Source organism: Melanotaenia boesemani, chromosome 4 (genome assembly GCF_017639745.1).
Source record: "Melanotaenia boesemani isolate fMelBoe1 chromosome 4, fMelBoe1.pri, whole genome shotgun sequence".
Lineage (NCBI taxonomy): Eukaryota > Metazoa > Chordata > Actinopteri > Atheriniformes > Melanotaeniidae > Melanotaenia > Melanotaenia boesemani.
Window position 1 is genome coordinate 254,411 of NC_055685.1, and position 15,571 is coordinate 269,981.

General features: G+C 43.6%; 1 protein-coding gene across 4 annotated transcripts in view; it reads right to left on the reverse strand.

Moving 5' to 3' along the window:
• Nucleotides 1-12,902, reverse strand: part of LOC121638136 (CREB3 regulatory factor-like) — a 50,297-nt gene extending 37,395 nt beyond the window's left edge. For 2 of the 4 annotated variants that reach the window (XM_041982654.1, XM_041982652.1), the window contains exon 1: nucleotides 12,184-12,388. The gene's annotated coding sequence lies outside the window, so the exon portion shown is untranslated. Of the gene's footprint in view, nucleotides 1-12,183; nucleotides 12,389-12,817 lie in introns of those variants that run through there. The other 2 variants (XM_041982653.1, XM_041982655.1) reach the window with 2 other exon arrangements.
• Between the last annotated feature and the right edge of the window lie 2,669 nt (nucleotides 12,903-15,571).

Here is a 15,571-nt window from a genome sequence, read left to right on the forward strand (position 1 = left end):
AAACAAGCCACGGCTGCCAGAAAATGTAGGACAAATACCTTCCTGTTTTAACAGAGGTTACAACAAAGTTTTCATGCAGCAGAAAGCAGATGTTTTTATTTGAAATCAAGAGATTACAGGCTGATATTAGTGCTTTCCCAGTTGTTGCTGCTTATCCGGGGTTGGGTTGCAGGGGCAGCTGCCCAAACAGGGAAGCCCAGACTTGCCTCTACCCATCATATAATTCCATTTTTGGGATATATATATATATATATATATATATATATATATATATATATATATATATATATATATATATATATACACATACATACATATACACACATACATACATACACACACACACACTACCGTTCCTGAGGAACTGGTTTTGATCTAAGTGATAGACCCTTGGAGCGCTGGACATCTAGCAGAGTTTAAAGGGTTAAAGCCAAAAATATTTGAGTGTTCTTTTGTTTTCATTTTGTTTTTGTCTTTGTTTTTGTTCCAACACCAAAGTTCTAGATAGATAGAAACGTGACAATCTGAGGACTAACGCTGGTATTTGCCCTCCAGACTGATAATTATGACTGACATGTTTATTAAAGCTCAGTACTGTTTTTAAACGCTGTACTTCTCAGCAGGAAGTGATGATTACTGCCTATGATGCAGCTGAGGATGAGGAGGCATCTCCCTGTGATGAAGACGACATGTCTGCTTGTGGTTGCTCTCAGTGACGAAACACACTCGGAGAACGACAGATAGCCCGGATAAGCACGTCTTTTTTAGCTCTGCCCACTACAGTTTGACCTCAGTTTACAAATCAGGACACCAGCTCAGCCTGACATGATGAAACCCTGGGTAACACGCAGAGTGGGAACAATGCAGGCCTACTGTTCAACACCTGTAGAAAAGCCAAGGCAGGAAGCTTAAACAGCCTGTTTAGTGATTCAGAACAATGCTATAACCCGCTCTGTGTATGTGTGGACCGACCTCAGGCTCACAGGAATGAGGAAATGAGGATTGGCTGATGTTGCCTTGGCACGCTGCGTGGAAAACTCCTGTTTGACACACAAAGTGAGCAGCTAACAACTCTCACTGTGTAAACACACAGTCAGAATGCATGTGATGAAGAGCGCATATAAGCATCTTCATCATGATGGCGCAGAGAATTTTTTTATACATCAGCTCTCTGCTTGTACCAACAACAACTTGTCCCAGGGCCAGTTTCCGTCTCGGCTTCAGAAAAACTTGTGTCAGCAGCGTCAGGAGCTTCTTTCCGGATATCTGACGTCTCACAGGTGACATACATTTAGTCATCTTTAAAGACATGAGTCCTTTTGGTATTTGTTGCATTTAAATAAACACCAGGGGTGTCACCATTACAGATTTCCTTGGTCAAAAAAAAATGATCAAGATTATTCTGAATTAATTTCCCAACACTGTTAATGTGTAAAATCACATGAACAGTCCTTTTACGTTTATAATTTTTATTTATTTCTATTTTTTGATGCCAACATGACAGAATACAAACCTAACAAATCAAACAACACACAGATCTCCTCTGTTGTGTAAAGAATAAATAAATTCCACATATGAACTCTGGATTTCTTTCAGAGAAAACAGATGAAAAGGCCGCAAGACCTCTAACTGGACTTGGGATATCTAGCTAGCTTTAGCTTCCAGCTGTTTGAGACAGAAATAATACTGGAATTCTGGAAACTAAGAAACAAGACCATTGTAGGTTTTCCATTAAAACTCATCTAAATCCAGAGTTTACGGCTGAAGCACGTTCCCAATGTGTCTTCCACAAAAATGATGATTTATCAAACAAAACTCCTCGCTGCCACAAACCTTCTTACAGGTACAAGCTCCCTCTTTCTGTTCACCTGCTTATAACAAAGCAGCAACCTCCACCTGTAAAATGTGAAGACTATCTGGAAGAGCAAAAAAACTGCAGTTCCCCCCTCGTCCACTAGGGGCTGGTTTCAAAACCGAGCAAATCCCCATAGTCTCCCATGTTAAAAAGACCAACTTCACAGCAGAAATAAACACGTTTAAAGCCTGGTACAAAAATCCATTTTAGGATTAATAGGTCAAGTTTACCTTCATGATGACTGTAAGGGAGTGAATTTTTTTCTAACTCATCCGTTTGGATGTTATTTAATCTTGAAATTAGGCATTAATTAGGGGCGTGTTCTTTTGATTGACAGGTATCCAATATCCACGGCAAGAAGGGAGAGTGCAGCACAACCGCGGTTTTTAGCCGGCTAACAGTAGCTTTAGCCTGCCTACCTCTGTTAGCTGGTTAGCTACCGTTAGCTCCGGGTTAGCTCGTTTAGCTCTTAGCTACAGGCAGCTCGGAGTTTGATAGACGTCAATCATCCACCCCCACCTTCACAGTCCCCCTCTCAGCTCCACCTTTTTCCCCATTTTTGGATTTTCTGGGACTAACGACACACATGAGGCTGCCAAGATGGCGACAGTGGGAACGCCCAATAAGCATCAATTCAGCTCTTCAGAAACCTACGGGTGACGTCACGGAGGCTCCGCCCATCTTTTATATACAGTCTATGCTTGTAACACAAAACAACAAATATATGAGATTCCAAAGTTACATTAAAAGTGAAAATAATTAACAGTTTTGCCTGTAAATAATGAAACTAGGATCAAAATCAAAGTTGACATTACTACAATGTACATGAATTAAGTAAACTGCACCTACAACTAGATATCTGGATTTAGACGGTTTCCTCTACAGATTACTGCATACTGACGATTAAAAGAGGCATCAGGCTCTTCATCTCATACTGCTGCAGGTCAGCAAACCTGGGTGCGCACACAAAGATTATTAGACTGTTTTTGTCCCGGTTTTTGCCCTTTCCCGACCAAGGACAGCAAACGCCCGATTATCTTACAAGATTTTCCTATAAAGCGATCCTGTGGTGGTGGTGTGGTGTTAAGAGGGAATTCGTTCCTGTGGTGGTGGTGGTGTGGTGTTAAGAGGGAATTCGTTCCTGTGGTGGTGGTGTGGTGTTAAGAGGGAATTCGTTCCTGTGGTGGTGGTGTGGTGTTAAGAGGGAATTCGTTCCTGTGGTGGTGGTGGTGTGGTGTGAAGAGGGAATTCGTTCCTGTGGTGGTGGTGGTGTGGTGTGAAGAGGGAATTCGTTCCTGTGGTGGTGGTGGTGTGGTGTGAAGAGGGAATTCGTTCCTGTGGTGGTGGTGTGGTGTGAAGAGGGAATTCGTTCCTGTGGTGGTGGTGTGGTGTGAAGAGGGAATTTGTTCCTGTGGTGGTGGTGTGGTGTTAAGAGGGAATTCGTTCCTGTGGTGGTGGTGGTGTGGTGTGAAGAGGGAATTCGTTCCTGTGGTGGTGGTGTGGTGTGAAGAGGGAATTCGTTCCTGTGGTGGTGGTGGTGTGGTGTGAAGAGGGAATTCGTTCCTGTGGTGGTGGTGGTGTGGTGTGAAGAGGGAATTCGTTCCTGTGGTGGTGGTGTGGTGTTAAGAGGGAATTCGTTCCTGTGGTGGTGGTGTGGTGTGAAGAGGGAATTCGTTCCTGTGGTGGTGGTGGTGTGGTGTGAAGAGGGAATTCGTTCCTGTGGTGGTGGTGTGGTGTGAAGAGGGAATTCGTTCCTGTGGTGGTGGTGGTGTGGTGTGAAGAGGGAATTCGTTCCTGTGGTGGTGGTGGTGTGGTGTTAAGAGGGAATTCGTTCCTGTGGTGGTGGTGTGGTGTTAAGAGGGAATTCGTTCCTGTGGTGGTGGTGTGGTGTTAAGAGGGAATTCGTCCTGACAATCGGCTCTCAAACAGGTCGTGTCCGACAATCGGAATTATTAAACATATTAAATATTTACGACCAAACATCTTCACGTGTGTGGGTAAAGCTAACGCCTCCGGAGTTGTGACTGTCCGTGTTCACATCGTCTCCAGCCTGTTATTGTTTTCTGTTCTGGATTTTTCTGTTAACGTAGTCCTAAGACCACCATCATTACTCAGCCATGCTGATGCTGGGTGTTTTCCCGTTGTTTCCATGGTTCTTCTTCTTCGTTTTTGTTAGATCACGTGAGGTTTCTGGCTCAGAGGACTAGAAGCCAAGATATGGATGGGGAGTTTGGTGTGTACTAGTTTCTACAGCTTCTTCAGATCTGCTGTTTTTTATTTCAGGCACTTGTTAGTCATGAAATATCATCCAGTCTATACTTTTGCGTGAGAGTAGTTATTGAAAATTAATCAAAGATCGACATTCAGGACCAATAATCAATGTAATCTTCCTTATGACAATTATTAAAATGATCTTGCATATATGATAAATATTAAAAATATTCATTATATGACCATATATAATTAAACTGTGTGCTTTCCTTTACTTATTACAAAAATCAACATCTGCTCTTCGATTATGAAAAATCTGCAACAAAATCTTTCAGTAAGCTATGAAGGCTAAAAATAAAACAATACTATAATAACTGCTAATTAACTGTAATCGAGGGAACATTTTCAATTAAACACAATACTGATCTGAGGCCATATCGCCCAGCTCTATGTGAGAGCCTTTAGTTAGGAACCAACCACAGGGTTTACGATACCAACATTTACTACTGTTCGTATATATGTCTATGGTATCTTCAGTCAGAACTTCAGGAGCAAAGAAAAGAAAGGAGGACATCAGGAGTTATTTTAAAGTGAGTCAACATAAAAGTTTAGGTTACACAGAAATTATTTTTCAGCTGTTATTAAGTCTCTGATTATAAACTTCTTTCCTTAGTATGAACGATGTTATTTTGTTAGATGACAAAATCAAAGCTGCGCAAAAAGAGGAAGAGATGCTGAGACAAAACATACTAAACCATAAACCAGATCATAAATACAATATAAACACATACTAAATACCAGAGCAGGAGAGAATCAGTGAGAAGAAGAGAATAAAGAAGTATATAAAGTTAAAAAAGGATGTGCAAAATCAAATGCAAGAAAAACCATGTGCAAACCAAAATAGAATTTAAAAAGTAGAACAAAATGTGGTGGATAGAAGCAGCAGCTAGAACCTGGCCAGTCTGCCAGAGGGCTTATTGATCAGTTATGGAGAGGTTTCCTGTATCTGTCCGTACGGCCGGAGCGTCTCAGTCTGGTAGGGAAGGAGCTCCGCTCTGCTGGAGAGGAAGGTCGGGGTTCTCCAGGATGGAAACCAGTTTGTTCAGCACCTCCTCTCCACCACAGTTCCAGCCGTCTTTCTAAGTGTGTTCAGTCTGCTGGTGTTGCTGCTTCCCAGCACACGGCAGCAAAGAAAAGCTCACTGGAGACAACAGGCTGGTCAAAGATCTCCAACATGTTGCTGCAGACACTGAAGGATCTGAGTGTCTCCAGAAGCAGAGCCAGGTCGTCCCCTTCTTATAAACAGCATCTGTGTTGGATTTTCAGTCCAGTATGTGGTCCATGGTCTCTCCCAGGTACTTCTAAGTCTTAACAACCTCCACCTCCTGCCCCAGGATTTTCAGTGGAGGTAGAGGAGTCCTCTTCCTCTGGAAGTTTATCACCATCTCTCTGGTCTCAGTGACATTCAGATGTAGGTGATTCCTGCCAGTCAACTCTATAAACTGGTCCACCAGCACTCTGTCCTCCTCCCCTTCCTTTCCTAGACAGCCAGCAACAGCTGAGGCATAAAGAGACTTTCTGAAGGTGCAGGACTCAGTGTTAGACTGAGAATCAGAGGAGTAAAAGGTGAAGAGGAAAGGAGACAGCACAGTTCCCTGAGGACCACCACATCAGACAGGACGCTGCCAGACGGACAAACTGTGGCCTGTCAAGTAGTCAGTAAACCAGGAGACCATGGAGTCCTGGACCTCCATACCCCTTAGCCTCTCACCCAGCAGCAGTGGCTGGATGCTGTTACAAGCATTAGAGCAGAGGTCTCAAACTCCTGGTCCCCGGGCCACATCCGGCTGTCCTACCCTTCTATCCGGCCTGCCCAACACCTCCGCGCTGAGCCTTTGTTTTTCAAAAGATGCGCAGGTGTCTGTGCTTTGCAGCAGACAACAAATACGTCTCTTCCCAAGCAGAAAAGAAAGGTGGACAGTAAACACAGAATATTCCAGTAAAGACAGATATCACAGTATTTTTGTGGAGCTGAGTGGAATTCCAACACGCCTGATATGCAAGAAAAAAAATATACAATACAATCTCAAACGTTGTTACGCGACTAAACATGAGAAAAAGGTGGGAAACGAGAGGAAAAAAGGAGCGACACAGCTACACAGAGGATTAACTTCTCAGCAAAGTCTTTTCCATAAAGCCAAAAAGGACCTGATGCTGCCATGTGGTTGGTGAGTTAATCTCCGAAGCAGGAAAGCCTGCATTCAGCAAGTTGCTGATATCTTGTGTCCGGAGAAGAGAATGTTGTTCAATACAAAGCACAAGCTTTCACAGTATACTCTGTGGCGCTTGATAAGCTAGCCATTTTTATAAGGTATCAATGAGCAGTCGGAGTAACAGAGGAGTTACTGAGTGTGTGTCCGATGCACTAGAGCCATGGATATATTTCTGCAGCTGTGTGATGCGCTGGAGCGCGCGGGTTCGCTGTGGAACAGACTGGTCGGCATCACCACTGATGGACCCCCATGCACGACCCCATAAAACACACAGACTGGTAGCGCTGGAACAAAGGAAGTTGGGGGGGGGGAAACACAGACACAGCGGTTGTGCCACACACCAACAGGCACAGTGCAGCAGATGTCTGAAATATGAACATGGCATGGCTGTGTGGAGGAGGGCCCGGCACTCTGTGGAGAGGACTACGTGTCTGCTGCAGGAGTTTGATCCGGCCAAAGGCCACCATGAAACTTCCCAGCTGTTCGCAGCCCCCGTCTCAGCTGATGTGGGCAGCGTCCCAAGTGAGTTGCAAAAGGAACTTATTGACTCGCAGTGCAACAGCTGCTAAAGACTAAGTTCAGATCGGCGCAGGGGAAAGCAGACATTTTCTGAGGGAAGTGCCTCTGCCCTTCCCGGGATTGTCAACAGTGTTTAGCTGTGTGATGTGCCTTTTCTGGAAGCACATATCTCTCTGAGAAGCTTTCTCCACTATGGACTTTAATAAATGCAAGTGCAGGTCCAGGCTGAGTGACAACCGTCTTGAAGCTGGACTCAGGGTTTCAGCTGTGACCTCTGAGGCCAGATAGCTAAAACTTTGTGAGGAGAAATGCCGTCAGGTGTCTGGACAGAAGTAAAATGCTACATGTGAGCCCAGGGATTTTTTTTTTTCTTTATTCAGAGCAAGATTTTTGCCAACTTATCCATTTTTATTTATTGTCAAAGCAGTGTGAAAGCAATGTTCAGTACACCTACCAGCGTCTACGCTCAACTGGGGCTGGCAGGCAAATTTCAGAAGGTCCAGCAGATCCTTCACTTGCAATCTTAGATTGGCCAAGGCCAGCCTTTCCAGCACCTTCATTACATGCAATGTGAGGGCCACGGCACGGCAGTCATTGAGGTTTGATGGTGTTGACTACTTGGGGACAGGAATCAAGCAGGACGTCTTCCAGAGAACTGAACTCTCTCCTGACTCAGGCTCCCTCTGAACAAGTGCTGCAAAATAGGAGACAGCTGGGTGGCACAGGTCTTCAGGATCCTGGAGCAGATCCTATCCGGACCTGCAGCCTTCCTATGGTGTAGTTTGTCCATCTGTCTCTTAACCTGGCCTGTTGTCACCATCAAGCAGGGGAACGTATGGGACTTAATATTGTAAAGACCAGAAAATACATTTTTGTTTAGTACAGATCCCTGAAAAAAGGACCATAATAATTTTAACATGAAAAGTAGAAAAATAATGATGTGAAGACAAACATTTCCTCTAACATCACAAATTCTATATAGCTATATACCTCTTGTGGGAACTTGACGCAGCCTACAACCAGGGGACAGGAAGCAGTACAGCCTGGCCAGACACGAGGCATTAAAACAGCCAAGGGCGCCTACAGACAGAGGGCCAAGGCCACTTCTCGACTGTGGACACGGCATGCGTATGGCAGGGTCTCCAGCACAAACTCTGGGAGTACATCCCTGGAAAAGCAGCTAAATAACTAAACTAAGGTTTGAGAGACCGTCAGACGATGTCAAACCACACAAACCGACCGAGGCTGATGACCCTGTCCCCCTACACACATACAAGGATGAACGTGTCCTGAAATCAATGCTGAAAAAGCCCTGATGGGATTCCAGGCAGGGTTCTCAGGGACTCGCTCACCAGCTCACAGAGGTTTTAACAGACATTTTTAATCTCTCCCTGGTTAATGCTATTGTCCCCGCCTGTGTTAAATCTGCTACCATCATTCCAAAACAAGTGAACAGCAACTCCCCTATGACTACAGACCTGTGGCCCTAACCTCAATAGTCTTTTAGTGCTTTGAGAGACTCATCCTGGGGCACTTGAAGACGACTCTCCCTCCCACCTTGGACCATGCCTACAGGGCAAATAGATCCACAGAGGATGCCTTGAACGCTGCTCTCCACATTATGTCCCCTCTGGAGCAGAGGATATGTCAGGCTTCGTGGATTTTAACTCTGCTTTTAAAACTGTTGTTCCCAGCATACTTGTCAGGAAGCTACGGGACCAGGGTCTCTCTCTACACCTGGGACTCTCACCCACAACTGTCATAGGTCTCATCCCAAACAACGATGAGAGATGACAGACTGACCGGCTGGTGTGCAGAAAACAACCTGTCCCTGAACATCAGGAAAACTAAGGAGCTCTTCCTGGACCCGACTGAAAAGGAACGATCACCTGCCGCTGAGGATCGGACAAGCGGTGGAGCAGGTGTCCGGCTTCAAGTTCCTGGGATCTCACATCAGCAACGACCTGAAATGGGGCATCAACACCACTGCTGCAGTGAAGAAGGCCACCAGAGACTGGACTTCTGCAGGATTTTGAGGACGAATGACATCTCCTCTGGACTGCTGAAAACCTTCTACACCACAGCTGTCAAACTCCGGTCCTCGAGGGCCGGTATCCTGCAGGTTTTCATTGTTCCCCTGATCTAACACACCTGATTGAAAATAATGGGTTATTGTGAAGAAGTTGACAAGAAGCTGTTGGATCCATTTGATTTTATTCAGGCGTGTTGGAGCAGGGATATAACTAAAACCTGCCGTTTGACACTCCTGTTCTATAGAGAGCATACCGACATCGCCCGTTGCCCCCTCCCTTCCCTGAAAGACATCTACAGATCACACTGTCTAAGCAAAGCCTGCAGAGTCACCAGACATCACAACCCTTCCACCATGTCTTCTCTTTGCTGCCCTCTGGGAGGCGCTTCAGGGCCCTGAAGGTCCATACAACAAGGCTACGGCACAGCCTCTACCCCTCAGCTGAACCCTATCCCACGGCCCCCCACCTCCTCCATCTGAACTGTCCGTGGACTTTTTTATCTTTTAAACTGTGTTTATTTATTGCATGTTTGAAGATGTCTGCCTGTACACATGTGGGAGTGAGTGTGTAGTGAAGACCTTTTTTAAATTTCGTTCTATTATTCAAAGCAATGACAATTAACTTATATTATTGTTAATATTACAAGGATGATGATCTGTGTAACAACGGTTTATCACTGCGTTTGCAATTCTGTCTGTTCATGATCAGAATTTTCTTCAAGGTTCCATTAAGTTGATGAATTTAGGATTTTTTGTTCTGTGTAGTTAAAGAACATTTCTGTGATGTTAATGATTGCATCATAGACCAAACTGTTTTTCATGCCAACAGATGTGTTTAACTCAAAAAATCCTATAAATCATTACGTCAATGTTGGATTCAGTTTAGCCCCCCCCCCAAAAAAAAATCTTAATGTCAATGCCTGAATGGAATATTTTCTCTCATATCACCACCTCTGCTTGTACAGGTGTTCTAACCATTCAATTACATGATATATCAACCCCCCCAAAAAATCACTGTAAACACAAATAATTCTTTAAATAATAATAATATAGTAATATTCAATACAGAAACAGTATTTTTCCACAGACAGCTGGATCAGACAGACAGTGGAGTAACTGATAAATTAAACGTTTTATTTCTAGACCTACAGGCACAAGAGAGAATTTAGAAAAGATTCAAGTAGAAGTGAAATCAGGGCTGGACACGTAAGTTTTGTGCCATAGTTGTAATATCTTGTATTTTGTTTGCTGACACATTAAATGTATATTTTTGAAGAGCAGTTTGATGTTATTGGATTTATTCTAGACGATATTTCCTTCAGTTTAAGAATTTATCTTGAGCTTTGATTTCTTGTGAAGCTATTTTGATGCACTACAGTAGAAATTAGAGCTGGTGCAAAGAAATGCTGTTAGAAGTGGCCACATGTGTATCATTATTATTTAATTTTAACTTTTATTTATACGGACAGGTCCCATTAAGACATGCAGTCTCATTTATGAGGGACCTGTTTACCTAACACCACGTCTCTGGACGCCTCCTTCCACCAAACACGTTGTTGAACACAAAAAACCTGCATACAGAATATAGAACATGAGCTAATGATGCTAGAACTACTATCATTAGTTTAATAACATTATTTAACATGCCGAGGGCTCAACGCTGCAAGGCAGGTTGCAAAAGAGCAGGAGAGAGAGGGAGCATTTTTTTTTTACATCCCCCAGGAATTACTCTGAAATTTTACCTTCCTGCTTCTTTTTTAAACAAAATGTTTCTGCTTCTTGTGACCATCCACACCAGAACGCACAGCCTCTCATCCCTGTGCGAGCCAGTCGCATTTGATGGTGGAAGTGAGTAACTCTGACAGAGGACCAGGAGGAGAAATCAGAGCACGAGCCTTGTGACCAGACAATGAACCTCCAGCCGCTGCAGGCCTCTTCAGGAAAGACTGAAAAAGTCAGACAGCTCTGCTGCGAACGGACGCAGGTTACGCACCAAAAAGAGGAAAAAGGAAACCGAGGAAGTCGAAATCAGAGGCTGAGGCGACAATGTGGCCGAAAAGTGTGAGGAAAAGCAGCCGGGAGAGGAGCGACGTCTGTCTTGGAAACCGATTTACCAAATTAGAGCTCCAATTCTCTTGGCGGCGAACAAAGCTCCGTCTAGTCTGAGAATTCTTTCTGTCGTCCAGAATTACATAATCACTTCAGAATTTTTGTTAACACCGTAAACGACCTGGATCCCCCCTCTCCATGTCCTTGGAGCTCCGCTTTCCCCCTCTCCGATGGAGAGCGTGCCTGACCCCGTTTGCAGCCCCTGGCCTCTCTACGTCCTTCCAGAGCGCATCCGCGACATTCCCAACTTCCAGTCAGCCTCGGAACCGACCAGAGCAGCCGACCTTATGGGAACTAGCCGCGCTGAGTGTCTCCGCAGCTGGATACAGCAGCAGAAACAGCGCCGGAGCTCGGAGGGAAGGTGCCATGGTGGCAGCCAGCAGCGTGTCCCGCAGGGCACGGGGAGGCGAACCGAGCCGCCGCGCTTCCACATCCACGCTTCCATTTCACACGGATCATTCACAGCGCGCGCCTCTTTTTGTGTTTAAAAAGAAAAAATCTCACATTCTTACCGAAAAACACGAGTTCAACCGGTATCAAAGCGGAGGATCCAGCCGAGACAACAGGGATCCTTTCAGCGCACAGACAACAATAAAAATGGGGCGCAGCTGGCAGTGCCACCGGATGCCCGGTATTAATTGTTAATAGGGCCGATTTCTGAGCCCGTGGTTCAGCTGCAGACACAGCAGGTACAAAGGCTGCTCTCCAAGCAGCTGTCTGGACCCATGTTAAACATTAAAGTTGAAGCAAAGAATAAAAACAGCAACTTTCCTGCTGTTTGTCCACCTGCAACTGGCTGCTTGCTACAGGCCAAACCAAAAAAAGCTGCTTTACCACAAAAACGACGCCGTGATCCCTGATAAACAGCTTATTTCTTTAAATACTGGAAATTCACGTATGTAAGTTCCAAATGGATTCTGCAGAACAAAGATGTAATTCAGCAGTTTAAACGAGTCCATATAAAACATCTTTTCTGTTCAAACATTTGTACAGAATTTAAAACGAGCCTTTAAATGTTTGCCATGTTTGAAAACCCTTGTGAAAGTGGCCATTTTTTAAAATCCCAACAGACCCTTAAAACCTGATTCTGGATCCACTTTTATTGTCAGAGTTTGTCTGTGGTGTAACTCCGACCTAACGGGCATATTTCCCACCTCACACCCACACCAAGACCCCCGCTTTACCTCCACGCGTGTCCTCGGATGTCCCCTCCGACCAGAGGCTTTAGCCCGGACCGGGCTAAAATGTCGGCCACGGCCTCTCCGGATGAAATGATCCCACACCATCCACGGAGTGGAGCAGATGGTCCTGCTCGGACAGCTGCTGAGCCGCAAACGGCGTCCCACCTACAGCCACATGTAGGAAGTTAGTTCCCGCACACAGACGGCCTACATGGCGGATAAACAGGACAGAAAAGATGACTATGAACACCCCCCCCCCCTTCCTCCTCCTCCTCCTCCTCCTCTTCCTCGCGCTTCTCCCTGCCTTTCATTGGCGCACACACACACGTGCAGCTGTGGAAATGAAAGTGTGACACAGTAAAAACAATGAAGATTATTTTCTTCATGGAGAAAGTTTTGCAGGCGCGCGCGGCGGACCCTCTCCCGGTGTGACCTGGTGTGGCCCGCGAGGGACCAGCTGGAAAGTGGCTCGTGGTCCTGGTCCGGCAGGTTAAAGCCACTTTTTGTTCTGTACTGATCGAGCAGTGAGATGGAGGGCGTGGGTCTGTTTGCTGTCACTCTTGTCGCAGCGGTTCGGTTTGTGTTTCAGGTTCCGGCGGGATGAAGAGGAGGAAGAGGAGGGAGCTGCACCGCTTACCTGGGAGCGGATGAAAAACACTTCTCAGCACCGAATCCTACATGAATTAAGTTTACGAATTGTTTACATCGAGCGTCAAGTTCCGGGTTTAAGGTGGACAACTTCCGGTTGGAGATTCAAAATAAAACCTAGTTTTTTAAAGAGACGAAAGTTATTTTATTTCTACAATTTTACAAAAACAATAAATAAACAAATAAATAAATAATAAGTAAATAAAATAAAAAATAAAGATAAAATATAGATTCAGCTGTTTACCACAACACATTTTAGAAATGGAAGCTTCTTACAGCAAGTTAATAATTTTGCTCATTTGATTTGGCAAAATCTTCATCTAAAAAAACCAAAAACAAAACAAAAAAAAAAAACACATAAGATTAAATAAAATTATATTTTAACAAATATCCCCTACAGATTTTTTTTCCACATCAATCAGTAAAATGTTATTTATAAAGCACTTTACAACAATCCTACTTAATCAAAGTGCTGGAGATAAAAATAATGCATGTTTTGTACATGTCAAACGTGTGGAACACAAATAAAACCGATATTTTGCACATGGTAAACATGTATTTGAAACATTCTCATGGCAATAGCATGAAATCCGTATAATCACAAGTGATTTAGTTTTGTATGGTCAACTCTAGATTTAAAATAACACAAAATATGACAATAAAAACATGTAGGCTTTGCATGTGAAAACCACATGGTTTCTCTGTAAGGGTGATTTTGATGTATAATCAGTGATGTGTTTTTATTTGATTAATACATATTTCTTATATATCCCTTCATCTTTTATTTACAAATACCATAAACGTACCAAAACATGACAGTAAAAGTGGTGAATTTCATGAAGGTGACTTTATAACTAAAATGGTGCTGGAGAACATGGTAAACAAAAAGTGCATTTACAGCCACAACATTCAAATTGACGAATATTTTGTTTAAACTGATTTCAGATCTGAGATCCTTCTAAATATTGAAGAATATAAAAACAAAGAAACAAGACTTTGTATAAACTGATTGAAATAAAACTATTAGATTAGATTAGATTAGATTAGATTAGATTAGATTAGATTAGATTAATTTATGCCATGTTAAATATAAAATACACCTTACAGCTTATTGTCTTTTATTATGAAATGTAAATCCCGTACTTCCGGTTTTGCTGGCGCCAGCTCGACGTGTAGTGAAAACGGATATGGTTCTCGTCTACGACACGGCTTCGTCAGAGGGGCGGGGTCACACGACCTGTCTTTGAGGACACCGGGAGAGCTGCGGCTCCGAACCCATTGACCCCAGCTGGGCCCAGCGCAGCTTCTGGGCTGAGCCCCGCTGGAACTGCTTCACATCTGGGCCCACATGTGCAACAACAGGCCGAGTTGAACATCAGTCTAACACATGTTAATCTAAATTACAAAGAGAAGACAGAACAACAAAGTTCATTTTAGAAATGACCTGAAAGTTAAATCAAAACTTTAGAAAGAAAGATTTTCCATATTGAACTTTTTATAGGTAAATGTGATGAGTTTCACCCCCAGACAGACCCTGACAGCCGACAAGTATGCATTTAAAAAGCTGAAAATAACTAGAGATAAGTCGGAGAACCTTGAAACCTATGAAGCAGAAGGGGCCCTACGCTTTACAGGACAGAGATATTATGAAATGGGTAACAGGGCCAGTTGCCTATTAGCTAACTTAGAAAGGCCCAGATGGATAGAACAGGCTTATCAGTAAAACATCCCACTTCTGGCCGAGTTGTGGTGAAACCCAAAGAAACAGCTGAATCTTTTGCAGAATTCTACAAAAATTTATATGATGAGGACAAAACTAAGTTCAATAATGAGGCAATGCAGAATTTTCTCAAAAAAATAAACTTGCCAACTTTATCAGACAAAGATGCGACAGAAGTGATCCGACCAATTTCTACACAAGAAATTCTGGATACCATTAAAAGACTTAAAGGTAATAAGTCCCCTGGAACAGATGCTGGACAGGACAAGTTAAAAATAAATAAATAAATAAATCGCCTGGAACAGATGGTTTTCCGGGGGAGAAGTTTTAAGGAGGAATTATCACTTATGTTGCGTATATAACTACTTCAGGGGATGCACCAAAACCATGGTCTGAAGCAGTTCTATCAGTTTTACACAAAGAAGGAAAAGATCCAACCTTATGTGAAGGATGTAGACCTGTAAGTTTACTCTGCAACAATCTAAAAACCCTTTCAAGTATTAGAACGCAGAAACAAATTGTCAAATTACTTCAATCAGACAGGCAGGCAGAGCGTAAACAACCTGAGGAGGATATTTTAATCTCAAGTGCAGCCTACTCTGCTGCTACGTTTACATGCCAGAAGGCCTTTTATCCGGCTAATTGGAGCTTTCTAAATCACACTGACAGCATTTGGATTTCACCAGAAATTTATTGAGTAGGTAAAAGTGATTTACAAAGACCCCAAATCTCGAGTTCGGGTGAACGGTTGTTGTTCAGATTTTTTTTTATCTCAAAAGGGAAGTCAGACAGGGTGGCTGTCTGAGCCCCTTCGCGCTAAGTATTGGTCCATGGGCAGAATCTATCAGACAAAATACACAAATATCAGGAATAAGGGACGAGGGAGGAGTAGAGCCTAAAATATCTCTGTTTGCAGATGATTTCTTGGTACTTTTAAATAACCCCTTAAAATCAATACCAGCACTGAAAGAGAACCTGGAAGAAAATGGAAAAACTTCAGGATATTTGACTAGTGAAAGTAAA